This window comes from Cydia splendana, chromosome 6, assembly GCF_910591565.1.
Source record: "Cydia splendana chromosome 6, ilCydSple1.2, whole genome shotgun sequence".
NCBI classification, from domain to species: Eukaryota; Metazoa; Arthropoda; class Insecta; order Lepidoptera; family Tortricidae; genus Cydia; species Cydia splendana.
This window is the reverse complement of record NC_085965.1, coordinates 19,041,542-19,057,655: the sequence shown is the minus strand read 5'-3', so window position 1 is coordinate 19,057,655 and position 16,114 is coordinate 19,041,542. Positions and strand designations below refer to the sequence as shown.

Below are 16,114 nucleotides of genomic sequence, written 5' to 3'. Positions count from 1 at the left end.
CTGAGCCGCCGGGGCCCCCTAGCCGAGGCGGGGCCCCTAGGCAGTTGCCTACTTTGACTTAGGGTTAATCCGGCCCTGAGCGTAAGCGTATCGTAGCCTGCATTTTCTTTCATTCGTGATGATGTCGTCCAGTGATGAAGACGTTATTTTGGCCTATTATTATCTTCGAAGTCGGCGACGACGTCGTTTATGTTGGATACATCCATATATAGAAAGAAACATATATTGTAGACTGTTCGTAGCTGTAAGAGAACTATCAGCAGATGACAACGTATTTCATTCATTTTATAGAATGAGTAAAAGGACATTTCAGAATTTACTGGACATTATTGTACAGACACGGATATTTTTCCACTATTTGCACAAACTTTGCAGCCGTTCCCGCCATTTTTTCTCACAAATACTCAACGTGCTGTTCCGTGCGATGCAGCCAGGCGTATAACACGCGGTACGCCCGGTGGCATGAAGCTTGCATGCAGCGTCGCTGACGCGACGTTGCCGCTCCGTGGACAGAGTTGTGGGGTTTTGTATGTAGGCTGCAAGCAAGCGTACACCAAGCGTACAATGACGAATACGCGTCTATGCAGCTACGCTTCCGTGGACAGTAGGCCTAAGGAACGTTAGCTGCGTCACCTGAAAATGCTTTTACTCATTTTGACTTTGACGATAAATAGCCGATAAAGCATGTTAAAATTACAACCTTTAATCTTATAATAACCTTAAACCACTTAACTATGGTCCATAAGTTACTTTTTAGGGTTCCGGACCCTATTACTAAGACTCCAATGTCCGTCTGTCTGTCACCAGGCTGTATCTCTTTAACCGTGATAGCTAGACAGTTGAAATTTTCACAGATGATGTATTTCTGTTGCCGCTATAACAACAAATACTAAAAACATACCATACAAAAAAACCTGTTTTTTCCCCGTTTTTTGCGTAATGGTACGGAACCCTTCGTGCGCGAGTACGACTCGCACTTGTCCGGTTTTTGGAATTATCTGAGTTTTTTCTTCCATTTTTATAAATGCCTTACCATTGAATCAAAATTCGAATAATTAAGTCACACCTGAACGAATATATTCTTGTTAATTTTGGATTAGTTGGGATGGATCAGATGGTTAAGTTGGAAGCTTTTGGACAATAGTTGGGTGATTATACGAAACCTAATAAAAGTCCTGGATGTCACTTTGTTTTAAATAATTCACTTATAAAATGCTTGGTTCCCGTTACAAGTAATGCCGCCCACGGGCCCCTAAAAACTGAATGGAAGCGAATGGAAAAATGTGATTCGCTTATAACTCTTTTAGGCCGCGCCGGATTTATTCAGAGTTGCTCTCGCACGTAAATCATTCTCACATCGCGGCGCTAAGGGCTGCTCTACTATGGCAGGGTCAGAGCCATATTTGGAGGCAATTATTATTAGAGATGCCCGAATAGTGGTTTTGGCCGAATACCGAATATTCGGCCCCTCTCTCGGCCGAAGCGCCGAATATTCGGCATGACATGCGGTTTTCCTTTTATTAGTATAAAGGAGTGTCCCACTGCTGGGCAAAGGCCTCCCCCTCTTTCCCGCAATTCATGTAAGTACACTCCTTTAAGCTAATTAGAAAAAAAACGGGTTGCACTCCGGGAGTGCCGACAGAAGTGAAAACTCAATGACTAGTCCAAAATGTCTGCAGCACTATAATTGACCCCTCCTCCTTTCTATTGAAAAACTTTAGTTCCGAAATTGCTGTTCAGTGAGCTTGTTTAAAATTCGAAATTCAAATTTGTAGCGTAAATTGTATAAATTCGAATAGAAATTGTTTACCTTTGCAGACCTCGCATCTAAATATATTTGGTCATGATATTTTGAGTTTTATTCACCAGTACTAGAGTTCACTTTTATTACCGATTTCATCAAGATGTAGCTTTATAGAATTATATTTGAGTGATATAAAGTTAGAATGTAACTGTGACATCCTCGTATTTCAACCCATACAAGATTAGAACCTTTTTCATGTAATGTCATTGAGTTTTTCTTTATTGATTTAAATGCCATCTAAATGAGTGGCCATCTAAACCTTACGGTCACGTGATCGCCTTACGCTGTCTCGAGTTTATCATTTTTTCCCCACCTCAAAAAGTGCCCAGCGCCGCTAAAGAAGTTTTCACTTCAAAAATTTTTATATTTTTAATTTTATCTTAAATGTATACTATGGATCGATGTTGTCTGGAATAAATGATTTATTATTATTTATTATTTATTATAAAAATGAATACAATTAGAATCGTCTATAAGTAATTAATATGAAGCAAAGCTGTCTTAAAAGTATTGTGGGTACATTAATTTCTTCCAAATATGCCTCTGACCCTGCCATAGCAATGCCCTTAGCCCCACGATATGAGCATGAATTGCTATGCCTATGGTCGGATCAGAAGCATATTTGGGGGCAATTACTTATTGTACAGTCATCAGCAATAGTATGTTACACAACTTGGGCCGCAAAAATATTTTTTTTTTTTTTTTTATTAAGAGGGCCTGGCCCTCTGTCGCTGCAGCATTTTCCATTCCAGCCTATTCTGGGCTTTCGTTTTTACTTCCTGATATCGCAAAAATATGTGACACGTTTTTATTTGGAGCGCAATAAGAGCGCGTCATATATTTTTGCGGCCCTAGTTGTGTAACATACTATTGCTGATGGCTGTACCATCTGATCCAACTGATCAGTTTTAGGTTATTTGAATGTCATTATCCTCTCGATATGTTTCAGATCTACTCGGCCACCTCCGCATACGCTTTTTGTATGTAAAACTAACCTACATTATATAGAACCTTTGTACCTTTTGGAGTTGAAACTCTAAGTCCATGGGGTCACAGCGCGCACAAGTTGACGTGACGGTGATCGAAGAGCTGGCGGCTAATACCTCGCACAACGCATCAGCATTGCGATACACCTAGGAAATGCTGCCAGCATCCTTGGTACAATGCCTCAAGGGCCTATTTTAGATTTAAGATAGTTATTAATTTCGTTTAGTAGTACCACTAGGTAATGTATATCTTGTATGTAAATAAATGATTTTTACATTATATAGAATAGAAGTATTGAATTAATATGCACGTGCTCGTACCTACTCACAAGTACATACGCGTAGCCTAGATAAGGAGTTTGTGCTAACTGATATTAGTGAGGGAAAGTGGTGGCACGAGGCACTGGAATACCCGATGAGGCTATTTCAGGCTACACGCGTATGCTCATATTGTAGCGGAATCCCATTCTGTTATAGCAATTTGATAAGGTGCATCGGGATAAGTTCAAAAACGGGGTAAATTTAAAAAATATGTAAAATCCACTAAACCAGAACTTCATACCTTGGCGACATTTACGCTACTGCAGCATTTACCAAAGCCTACTGCAAGCTTACTGTTGCTATAGCAGAAAATGCTTCTGGTTTAGAAGATTCTTATTATTTTCAAAATTAACCCGTTTTCGAAGATATCGCTATATACATTATCGTTTTCGTCTTATTTTGATACGACCTTTAGTCGTGTCATCCCTGATCATGACTCATCAAGCATCTTACGAGAGCCAATAAATGCGAGCGAGATGTCTAAGCGGCTCACGCTGATTGGTCCTCATAAAAAATTATCAGTATCAAGTGGATTCTCACTTGAACTTACCCCATAAGCATACGTACTATATGGCGGATATGTTATTCAACTCTATTGACAGTATTAAAGTTCAAATTTAAACAAATATTTTTTATTACATGCATTAAGGTAAGGGGTTAACGCGCATGATATGCCTGAAGAAACGACTCAAGGTCAACATGGAAACCAAGTCAAAATGGTGAAGCAGAATCGGCCGCTTCTGTAATGACCACCATACGGCACTTCGCTCTTACCTTTCTGTTGAACATTAAGTCATAAAATGAAGTTAAATTTTACTTAAAATGTTGCGTTACGGGTTTATCGCGAATTCATGTTCACTTTCAATTTCGATGTTTCGATGGTTACAAAAAAAACTACAACAAATAAAAAATTGCTCACGTATGTATGTGTTTTTTTTAATGTGCGCGGAGATTTATATAGTACATAATATAACATTTGGGCCTGTGATTCAAAGGGATGAGTGTCTATCTCTTTATGACAAGCCTGTTCTATACATAGGACGAATATTATATAAGTTTGCAATAAGACGGATCCAGTGAACTTTATACGACATTTTAGTCATCGCATATGATCAAGAAATGTACTCATGGACAAACTTAGAGGAACGCAAAAAAAAAGTTTTAATTACTGGATTACAGCACCTAAGAAAAGTAATCTCAAAATGAGTAATTTAACTTTTTTTGCGTTCCTTTAAATTTGATCATGAGTGTCTTTCTTCTTCTGTATATTTAAGAGCTGTGCTCTTGTCGTTCGAGCAATCTCCAACTCGTTTGGTCCTCTGCCAACTCCTTAACCTTCTGGTATGACACGACCTGAACCTTTTCTTTTATTTGGTTGAAATAATTTATTCTCGTCTTCCTCTTCTTCTCCTTCCCTCTATTTTGCCTTCTACGATATTCTTCAGGAACAGGTCCTGTCGTAGCAGATGTCCAGCTAGTACTCCTCTTCTATTTTCTGTTGTCTTTATTATATGAGTGCACATCATTAAAATGTAAAATCTTTCTGGTTCGTCCCGGGCACCCTGTATGAAAATTTCCATGTTGCTACACTTTCTTTCAGATTGTAATCGCGGGCCGGCAATGTTTTTAAAGTACAGGGAGCGGCTGTATAAATATTCAAATGCGCTTTCCCTCCATAATTATTACACCGTAGGGGTTTCGAGCGCTAATGGATTGAGGTAAACCCTTAACAGGTAGTGTCGTATTAGAAATGAATCAATTTCACGCATATTCAGTCATGGACCTCATTCTTGATGCGTTTGACGTGTCTAAATAATATCGGAAGTATATCTATTGTCTGCTCTTGTTCACTCTCAAGCATAGTTATACACGTGAGAGCGAGCTGCACTGATATACAAATTGATTTAGTATTATATTGTTTAGATTTTTGTGTCTGAACACGGCAAAATGCGTACGTAGTGAGAAAGCGGCTAATAATTAGATTAGTGTAAAGCGGTTTTTAAGAGATAAAAGTGAAAAGTAACTACATGTTTTATGTTTATAGTGGGACTGCAATTTGAGGTGATTTAATACAGATTGAGATAAATATTTCTTATGTGTGAAATTGACACTTGAAGAGGAATGGGTGATTTACACATAAAAGAGAAAATAAATAGCCACCTTAAACTAAAATGAATTCTGTTTATAGGTGAATAGAATTCATTTTTAGTTTAAGGTGGCCAGTTACTAACAGGTGGCCAGTTACTGGCGAATTACCCTATCACGACACGCCGCCATTTTCCCCTGATTTGTACTGTTATTATCCTTATTTATTTCTCCTCTTAAGTTAGGTTATTTATAATATGAATATAAAAGTAAAATATAAAATCACTTACAAAACAATAAAAAATACATATAAACACATTATAAAAAACCTAACCTAGGTTGCCGCCGGCAGCGGGGCTTGGCCCAAGCTGCCGGTGGTCAGGGCCGCAAAGTGAGGAACCGACGTACTATACGCGCCGTGTCCAATATTACCGCCTTCTGCATCTGACCCTTGATCCAACCACCCAGCGAGAGTCTCTCTAGGTGTTGGTCGAGACTCTTCGCTATGAGACCGTTCGCTGACACAACTATCAGTTATTATTATTTTTAAGATGCCAGGCGCTTGTCAATCAATTTGTATTGACCTAATAAAAGATTTAAATAATAGATTAAATTAGAAATAACCGATAGCACCGATGCTACAGTTATCCCATTATCTCGATAATCTATAAAAATTTGAATATATCCATATTAAAAGCGACGCCAAGGCTTTATTAAATGTAAATGCAAATGAGATAAACAATAAAAAGTCAGATCTACGTTGAGGAGCAAATAAAAATTTATTACAAACGCCAACTGAGCTGTGCCCAATAACCGAAACGGAATCGACGAAATTATACGAGTAAAATAATTACGGTGCATTGGGATAACTTGGAAAATGGTATAATTCTAGAATTATGAAAATTGCAAATATCTAGTAAGCTAGAAGCATTTCCTACTTTAGCAGCAGTAAGCAAGATGCCTCGGTAAAGGGGCCCACTGATTAACAGTCCGCCGGACGGTATCGGCCTGTCAGTTGTTCTGAAATGTCAAAATTTTGTTCTATAGCTGGTCAAGCAGATCTTGTCAGTAGAAAAAGGCGGCAAATTTGAAAAGTGTAGGCGCGAAGGGATATCGTCCCATAGAAAATTTGAATTTCGCGCCTTTTTTTACTGACAAGATTTTCTTGACCAGCTATAACTGACAGGCCGATGCCGTCCGGCGGACTGTTAATCAGTGGGCCCCTTAAGGGTTGCAGTAGTCGCCGAAGTATGAATTGCTTCTGGTTTAGTTTATACTAACTTCTATCAGCAACCTCGTCTGGGCAAAATAAGTAACATACTTCCATATCCCACTTCTCTCTCTCTCCTTTTAATCCTAATTTTATTTACGGAATAAAAACTATTCTATGTCCTTTCCCCTGACTGAAGGCATCTCCATAAAAAAATCAAGAGAAGAGGTAACAGATCGGCAGAGTTATTTTCGCATTTATAATATGTAGGGAATTAGCGATATTCATAATAAAATTGTCCCGCATTCAAAGTTACATCAGTGCACCTTACGATCGAACCCCTGCAAAATAACTAGACGAGCGGATTTTATACTACTCGTAATATCAAAATCGATACAGATTTCGCAAACAGCTTAAGGCTTTTAAAGTAAGTGTAGGAAGCCTTTATAATCCTAAAATCTTGTTTACGGAGACAATCTTGTTATAAGTTGAAGACTTGTGATTCAAACGGTCGTTTTTGACGTAGGTAATCACAAAATGTGCTACTTATGTGGAAGCTATAGACCTTGTCAATGAACAAAAGAAGCTATTACCTATTTATTGCTGAGTCTGGATATGTTGATCAAAGGTTGTATGTTGGTATGTGTTGTCTGCTTAATCTGCTTTTGAGTTCTTGAGTTGAGTAAAAAATTTAACAATCATTTTACAGTACTATAAAAATATCTCCAGACTTAACTGCATATAGAGGCTACAGAGCTAATATTTCTATTACAGACTGGTGCAATAGAACCCAGACAATTAAAACATAGCTACTGTTAAAACTAGGAATAAACAATCGCAGACTACGCGAGGGAAGAGCCCTCAGCCCTCGCCCCTGCAATACATCACGACTAGGGCCCTGGCAGTTGATGACAATGATGACTCAAATAATCATCATGGTGTACTAATAGCTAGTTCTGTGGTAGAAATGTTCCATTGGCCCAAGATTTGTTTACATTCCGTGATTATTTTTCATACATTATAAATAACGGTAGGGGAATGGAACCTTGTACTACATGGAGGCGATCAGTTGAGAAAGAGGCTGGCTCAACTGGACTCGGCTGGAAAGAGCTGGAAGAAGCCGCTCAAGATCGTGACAAATGGAGGATTCTTCTGCGACCCCTATGTCCCTAATGAGGGATAACAGGAATGCATCATCATAATCATCATCATCATCAACGGAATGGAAGGAAGGAAAACTGTATGGAATTGTTTCTCGTATTATCATCAAAAAAGATCGAGATTTCTTGAGTAGAAAATATCTTAAAGAATTATATGTTAAACAAAAATGTAGAACTTTAAGTAAAATAGCCCAACTGAGTCTAGGCAGACTTCAATGTCATACTGATTTCAAGTAATCCCTTGAAGCTACGATCGGAATAACTGAACTTTTAAGCCTGTCACGTAAACGTGATCGTGGATAGCGGCTTTATAAGTTTGTATGTAGTTTCTAGACCTTGTTCGTTGAATGTTTTTATGGTTTATAAAAAAGTGAAAAATAAGTGTTGTTAGGTACCTACATTAGTCTATTAGTACCGACGCTATTCTAAAAATATACCTAAATTTGAGTAAACAATTGGGACATTTTGTAGATATGAACGTTTTTTAGGGTTCCGTACCTCAAAAGGAGAAAACGGAACCCTTATAGGATCGCTCGTGCGTCTGTCTGTCTGTCCGACCATTCCCCCCCCCCCCTTTATCTCTGATACTGGGTCTAAAATTTTGAAAAAAATACACAAAATAGAACTTTACCTATAGATGACAGGAAAGTCTATTAGAAATGTGCAGACAAGCGTGAGTCGGACTTATGTACGGAACCCTTGGAACGCGAGTCCAACTCGCACTTGACCGGTTTTCTTATTTGCAATATGATTAACCTGGCCGGTTGCTAGTTGCTATTGACAGTATATAGATGTATGGTGTAATTTAGTATACCTAATTACCTATATCATCATTGTTTATATTATTCATACCACTCAAGACATATAAATGTTTTTCATTTGCCACTACGTTTGTCATTCTGGAACCCAGCTGTATATACTACTTTTATAATATCTTTTACAGGAAAATAAGAATTACCTATCGAATAAAAAGCGAGGCACCTTTCATCAAACAATTCGCAATATGACATACCTTAACAAATAATCCGATGTGCTCTTCAAAGAACGCATTAAGCAGGAAAGTCCGCGTTTGGTGCCTTGCCACCCCCGACACATGTGCGTAATGATATGTCGCCCTCCAGACGTTAAAATGACGGCACTTCAAACGAATCCGGTGTTGCCACCCTCTGTGTGGTATATGGGATCAGCGATCAGCGAGTACCTAAGCGTTTTAGGCGCATGTATTTAGCAGCAATCTGGTGTGAAAACTTGTAAGTACCTAGTTGGTTCCTCAAAAATACGTATGTAGTTATTTCAAAGTTCCTAAATATCTATTCGGCTTAAGGTCTACTGTCCTTAAAATTTTGTATGAAATTACAAACAAATATCAGCCTTCGTGAATTAAGTATTGGAACCTTAGTCACAAAATAAAAGTAGAGTGGAACCTCGATAGCACGATTCTCAAGGGAAACGCTTATAGAGGGCATCGACTTAAGAGAGGTTCTTGTAGGTTTTTGTTCGTCTTAAAGAGGTTTCGAGTTACAGAGGTAAAACAAATGAAAAATTCGTGTTAGGGAGGAGGTTATTATAGAAACGTAGAAAGTACAGTCTTATAATTTTTTTCGAGTTACAAAGGTTCGTTAGTAAATAACTTCGCGATATAGAAGTGTTAAAACAATACTACTATGTCTGAGCTAGACAACAATGATTTGAGTAGATACTGATCTGAACATTATATAATTTGGGCAGTTACTGTTTAAGTGACATCCGTAAGTCCGTCGCCGCAACCAACAGCAAAAACACCTTACCCCGAAGAAAGAATCGCTTGTCACTCCTAGCTTGAATCCTCCAAACGAATGCATTTAGGTGCAGGTGCCTACTATTTTTCATCTCCGACAAATTCGAATGGAGTGGCTCAATCTTACTAAAGCGAGTGCGTCGCGACGGCGGGAGACCTTTCATACACTGTGTTTCAATTATAGGTGTGTTTGTGAAGGATGTCTCTATTGCATTGATATATTACCAATATAGATATTAGGAGAATCCCATTTTGGAGTTTTTCGTTAAATGTTGCGGTTTTTCAGAAACATGTTTATGTCATCTATTTCATTAAGTGCCTTCGTATTAGGTATATGAGATATGTAAGAGCAGTGTTTTTTCAAACTTTTTCATGACGCGACCCCCTTAGGTACGAACAATTATTTCGCTTATGTCTTGGTTTAACCCTGGCAGAGACTTCGCGACCCCCCAGGGGGCTGCGACCCACAGTTTGAAAAACACTGCGTTGGAGTAACTTATCTAAACTTTGGTAGTTACAATGTAAAGGTAGATAGAAATGGAACATATAGTTGGCAAAGGACTGTCTCATTTCAATCATAGACAGAGAGAATCATACTATCTTTGTCTTTCACTAGTACTAGCACCCAAAAGAAAAGGATGAGTATAGCTTTCCTGGTTCTTATTGACTGACAAAGTGGTTTGACCAACTATATTAAAGAATTACATAATAGAGATAATTGTTACTCTTGGTTCAAATTTTTACAATTTTATATTGGAAATGCATTGTTTAGGGCGCACCCGATTCTGCTAAAGTGCTAATGCAGTCAAATTAAATCGAACTGAAACTCGTAATTTTTTACAAAGCATTAATGTGTTACAAACAGTGTGTGTGTTATTAAAAACTTAAAACGAAGCTTCTCATGTGTTACAAGATAAGCGTTAGTTTTACACTCTTAAAATATTCATAACATTAATAACCACAGTTTTGACGACACAACATTAAATTAAAGTTTATGTCTACGGCGTTCGTGTCGACAACTTCTGTCTGTCAAGACGGCTAAAAAATTCATGTTAACGCAGCCATGATCACTTTTCATGAATAAATTACGCTTTATTAATAAACATGAGGGGTTTTTTTGAGAAAAGCTTCGCGTGTTGTAGCAAGACAATGTAAACAACATAGGTAAACAAGTACCAAGTAACGAATTACATTTAGTAGACGAGGCACAGTGGGACCAAGTAAGTACTGTACTTTGACACAACTTAAGAAGTACGGGTAAATATTTTCAATAGCAGGCTTTTTTATTATGGCATAAAGTTGCTATTTGGTCTCTCGAGATCAAAAAGATCCTGCAGCTGTTTGAAGTTGCAGGTTTGGATCGAGTTGTAGTAGGTGGCGATCACAATAGATCAGGAATAGTCGCAGTGATACATAGGCTTTGGAGCCTTATATAGCCCCTAACACGAAGAAGAAGAAGAAGTACTTTGACACAACTTAAGAAGTACGGGTAAATATTAACAATAGCAGGCTTTTTTTATTATGGCAAAAAGTTGCTATTTGGCGCGACTATTTCGGAAGCCGAACTAGTGAAATCCAAGATTGAATTTAACTTCACTACACCTTGAGCTAACTTTAGTACTATACTTAACTATAAGGGCCACAACTTGTACATCTGTAGTTAGCTGCTCAGACGATCATTACCATACTAAATGCCTCGGCTGTCTGAAGCACCTTTGTCTCGGTATTCCTGATAATTGCTTATACATAACTAGCTAATTAATATATAGGTTGCTAATTAATCAACGCACTTTGAAGTGGAATGTTTTGATACCATCTCGTTCTTGGGGCCCTTCGGGGACAACTGGACAAGGAAGAAACATGGCTCGACGAAATCGTGGCTGCAGCCGGTCAAGACTGGTCGCAGAAGGCCAAGGACAGGCAAAACTTGCTGATCTGGAGGAAGCCTTCACCCTTGTACAAAATACAAGTAAGTAATTTTTCATCTTTTTCAACATTTTAAATCTGTTTATGTAATATTGTAGAGCGATCGCGCGAAGTGTAGAGAAAATACCAGAAAAGCAGACCCCACAATCAGATGGGAATAATAATGCTGAGGAGAGAGAGATGTAATATTGCAGAGATAATTATTTTTATTTATTTTATTTAACAGTGTCACGCGGCCCTAAGACGTGTAAACAAAAAGGGAAGGAATGGAAAGATTCGCACGCTTCTGGTAAGCTGCGCGGTAGCTTAGTTGGTTTAGAGCGTTTGGAGTGGATCCGTGTTCCAAGAGGCCCCAAGTTCGAATCTTGGCCAAAGCGGTGTATTTTTCTGTTTTTCCTTCAATATATCAATTTAAAGTTACCGTAGGCAACAAAAGCTTGCCTAACATGTTACAAGGAATGTTATTGTGTTGTTTTCTATCGTGTTAGGGGCTCCTCAGACGTTCATTATCATAATAAATGTCTACCGTCTGCTGTGAGCTAGGTCTGCAGCACATAGACTATCTCTCATAGATTCCGTAATGATAAAGTGTTTACAAAGAATCCCGATCGAATGTAGGCGCTCTTTTGATTTGTATTACGCCCAAGTCGCATCACATCAGGTAATTGCATCCTAGACATTAATTATAAATAGTGAGCCATGCTTGCAATTATTATAAATGCTCTAGGATATAGGATTTCAAATTTCAATAAAATAAAACGTTCAGAAGGTCATGTCATACTAGAAGGTTAAGGAGTTGGCAGAGGACCGGACGAGTTGGAGATTGTTCCACCTACAAGAGCCTGTGCTCTTAAATTTAAAGAAGAAGATAGGAGGTCGTTGATCGTGCGTGCAACTGCACCATTTAGCAAGTAAATGGTCTGTACTCGAATACCTTTGTTAGGAAGTAAATGGTCTGTACTCGAATACCTTTGTTAGCAAGTAAGTGGTCTGTGCTCGAATACCTTTGTTTCGCTGCTCCAGCTAATTACTATAAAGCTAATTAATTTACGCACTAGTTCTTGAGTTTAATTGTGATGCGTCTTTTGTCTTGATAATAATCTTGTGACGTTAACTAATCGTAAGGCTTTATTTTAGCAATGCTATTTATTTTGTCGAGTTCTATACCATTAGGTATACGTAAATTTTGTGCACGTTAAATAAAAAAAAATCTAATCATACTTTACCTGCTTGATGGTGTTAGATTAAATTTTCTTTTCAATATCAAGATACTTCATACAGGGTGAACAATTTCGGTGCTGATTTAATTAAGCGGATAACTGTTACCCCACTTGAAAAAAGTAGAAAAAAAAACCGGGCAAGTGCGAGTCGAACTCGCGCACGAAGGGTTCCGTACCATAATGAAAAAAAAACGAAAAAAAAAATGCATAAAAAAACGGTCACCCATCCGAGTACTGACCACGCCCGACGTTGCTTAACTTTGGTCAAAAATCACGTTTGTTGTATGGGAGCCCCATTTAAATCTTTATTTTATTCTGTTTTTAGTATTTGTTGTTATAGCGACAACAGAAATACATCATCTGTGAAAATTTCAACTGTCTAGCTATCACGGTTCGTGAGATACAGCCTGGTGGCAGACAGACGGACGGACGGACAGCGGAGTCTTAGTAATAGGGTCCCGTTTTACCCTTTGGGTACGGAACCCTAAAAAGCCTCTTCGCCTGTATAAAAGAAAACATATATTTTGTAATTTTGTTTCTATATTTTCCTAATCATAATCATAACACGTACGATACCGATAATTTTTGTAACAAACGTGAAGAGTAAAAATGTACAAAATGTAGACGCGACTCCTGTAAATATCTAAAACGAAGATCTTTTCAACCGTGGGACGCATTCGTTTGTGAACTAAACACTCCATTGCACATCCATTCCGTTACACAATCGTTACTGTATAGATGTATAATTTTATATACAACCTGCTTTCGTTACAGTACGGTCGCCATCAAATATATCGTAGCGGCCAAAGCGTTCACAAATATCTGAACATGCCTCTATTGTCATGGCTCCTCTACACGATGGGCCAACGCCGGCCACTCCAAGGGACGCATTTATGCGTTAGAGGGAGCAAGTGATATTGCTATCTCATTCTACCGCATTCCTGCGTCCCTTGGAGTTGCCGGCGTTGGCCCATCTTGTAGAGGAGCCATCAGGGCGGGGCGTTAAGAGTGCGTGTTCAGATATTGTGAACACCTTGGCCGCTCCGATATATCTGATGGCGACTGTACATAAAGTGACGTCTCAAGTGAAGGCCGATTCGACTTGTCATACTATAACTAGGGGGAGTCCGGGAGACTTGGCCAGGTGGGAGACATGAACTATTTTAGTAAAAGTGCCAAAATTAAATTATTTTATTAACACTCAAATATCTCCAAATGATACTTATTCGGACATGACTCATGCAAGCAAAAAAAAATTAATTTTGACATTTTTAGGGTTCCGTAGCCAAATGGCAAAAAACGGAACCCTTATGGCTTCGTCATGTCTGTCTGTCTGTCCGTCCGTATGTCACAGCCATTTTTTTCCGAAACTATAAGAACTATTACTGTTGAAACTTGGTAAGTAGATGTATTCTGTGAACCGCATTAAGATTTTCCTACAAAAATAAAAAAAAACAATAAATTTTGGGGGTTCCCCATACTTAGAACTGAAACTCAAAAATTTTTTGTCATTAAACCCATACGTGTGGGGTATCTATGGATAGGTCTTTAAAAATGATATTGAGTTTCTAATATAATATTTTTTTAACTGAATAGTTTGCGCGAGAGACACTTCCAAAGTGGTAAAATGTGTGTCCCCCCATCCCCCCTGTAACTTCTAAAATAAGAGAATGATGAAACTAAAAAAATATATGATGTACATTACCATGCAAACTTCCACCGAAAATTTGTTTGAACGAGATCTAGTAAGTAGTTTTTTTTTAATACGTCATAAATCGTAAACCGCAATTTTATTATGTTACTTGCTGCTATACGGAACCCTTCACGGGCGAGTCCGACTCGCACTTGGCCGCATTTTTTCCACCTGTTCATGTCTTCTGGATTCCACCTATATAAAAATTCTTTGTGTCGTATTGTTGTGCCACTCTGTATAACTTGCCCGTGTGGGGCTAGTATGGAAACGCATAAACGCACCATAAAGAGAGGCCAGTGCGGCATAAATCTATGGAAAACGGAGACAGTTTTATGTTTGCGGTTAACCCTTTGAAATGAAATGACGTTGTTATTTCAGTAGAGTAGGAAAGTGGCACAAATAATTCAGCGGATTTGCTTTAAATCGGCCTAAGATACCAAATCTGGCAATATGTGACGTCCCGCGGGTAAAGGTACCTTATGGCGGTTGGCGCTTACGCTATTATTACCTTTTGCCATGGAACGTCACATATAATTATGTAATACTAGGACTATCCATACAATCTTGACAAACGAATGAACACCTCTCCTCCAGTCGGATGATGATCCCTGTGACAGTTCCTTCAAGTCTCATTTTGTTGGGCTTAATTTAAAACACAAATGAAAAAAAAATGCTTCTACCTACATAGTTTTCAAATTACTCAAATGTGATCTTTCAAAAAATGTCTACAGAATGAGAGCTTACAAAAACAGCTAAGTACTCCATATAAAAAATAACTGTCATACCGGCCATCTTTCGACGAGAGAGGTATAATACAAAATGTCATATTTGAATTATGTCTTTTGACAGTAGTCCCGGATTAAAAAAAGCGCAGGTGGCCTAGCGGTAAGAGCGTGCGACTTGCAATTTGGAAGTCGCGGGTTCAAACCCCGGCTCGTACCAATGAGTTTTTAGGAACTTATGTACGAAATGTCATTTAATATTTACCAGTCGCTTTTCGGTGAAGGAAAACATCGTGAGGAAACCGGACTAATCCCAATAAGGCCTAGTTTACCCTCTGGGTTGGAAGGTCAGATGGCAGTCGCTTTCGTAAAAACTAGTACCTATGCCAATTCTTGGGATTAGTTGTCAAGCGGACCCCAGGCTCCCATGAGCTGTGGCAAAAATGCCGGGACAACGCGAGGAACAAGAAGACAGTAGTCCCGGATTACTATCGACTATTCGGTTTCTAAATAAGTTTTGGGGTCCTCATGGCAACCAAGAATTAACGCTCGGCTTGATTCCCATGAAAGCGACTGCCCATGCCATCTGACTTTACAATCTAGCTAGAGGACAAACTAGGCTAGACGAATTTCACAGAACAGATTCATTTAAGATATTCTGGGGGCCTAGATGACAATCTTTGATAGAAAACGTCAATAGCATTTTTTTACATTTGTGACGTTCCATAGTAAAAGGTACCTTATGGCGGTTGGTGCTTACGCTATTATTAACACCGCTCCAATACTATTGCGGGGCTACGCGACGTAAGCGCCACCCGCCATAAGGTACCTTTTCCTGTGGAACGTCACATTTATTCTTTTCGTTTGGCGATGTACGATTGTCATATTGGCTAGGTCCCCGAGAACTCAACGAACTCACGCAGCCAATAAAAATATGGACAGGCCATCATAATCTAAGAAGGCACGGATATAAAGTGCGTATCTCAGACAGGCAGTCGGTGGTAAATCATGGTTTAATAACACCTTGCCTCGCGCGATAACTCGCCCTCGCCTCGCACAGTGACCGCACTCGTAAACAGGGGCAAACATGTCGGTTACTCGAGATAATAATAGGTGTCAGTTGTCACATATACTACATATATAATTTTTTATCTTGATATTTTAATATCATGATTTTCCTAATATATTAAAAGTGGAAAACTCCACTACA

General features: G+C 38.7%; 1 protein-coding gene and 1 long non-coding RNA gene across 3 annotated transcripts in view; one reads left to right on the top strand and one right to left on the bottom strand.

Moving 5' to 3' along the window:
• LOC134791654 (caskin-2) overlaps positions 1-16,114 on the bottom strand; it is a 448,440-nt gene that overhangs the window by 284,868 nt on the left and 147,458 nt on the right. The window lies entirely within an intron of this gene.
• Positions 13,756-16,114, top strand: part of LOC134791806 (uncharacterized) — an 89,501-nt gene continuing 87,142 nt past the window's right edge. Inside the window, exon 1 of the long non-coding RNA XR_010144331.1 lies at positions 13,756-14,053. This is a non-coding gene — a long non-coding RNA (uncharacterized LOC134791806). The remainder of the gene's footprint in view (positions 14,054-16,114) is intronic.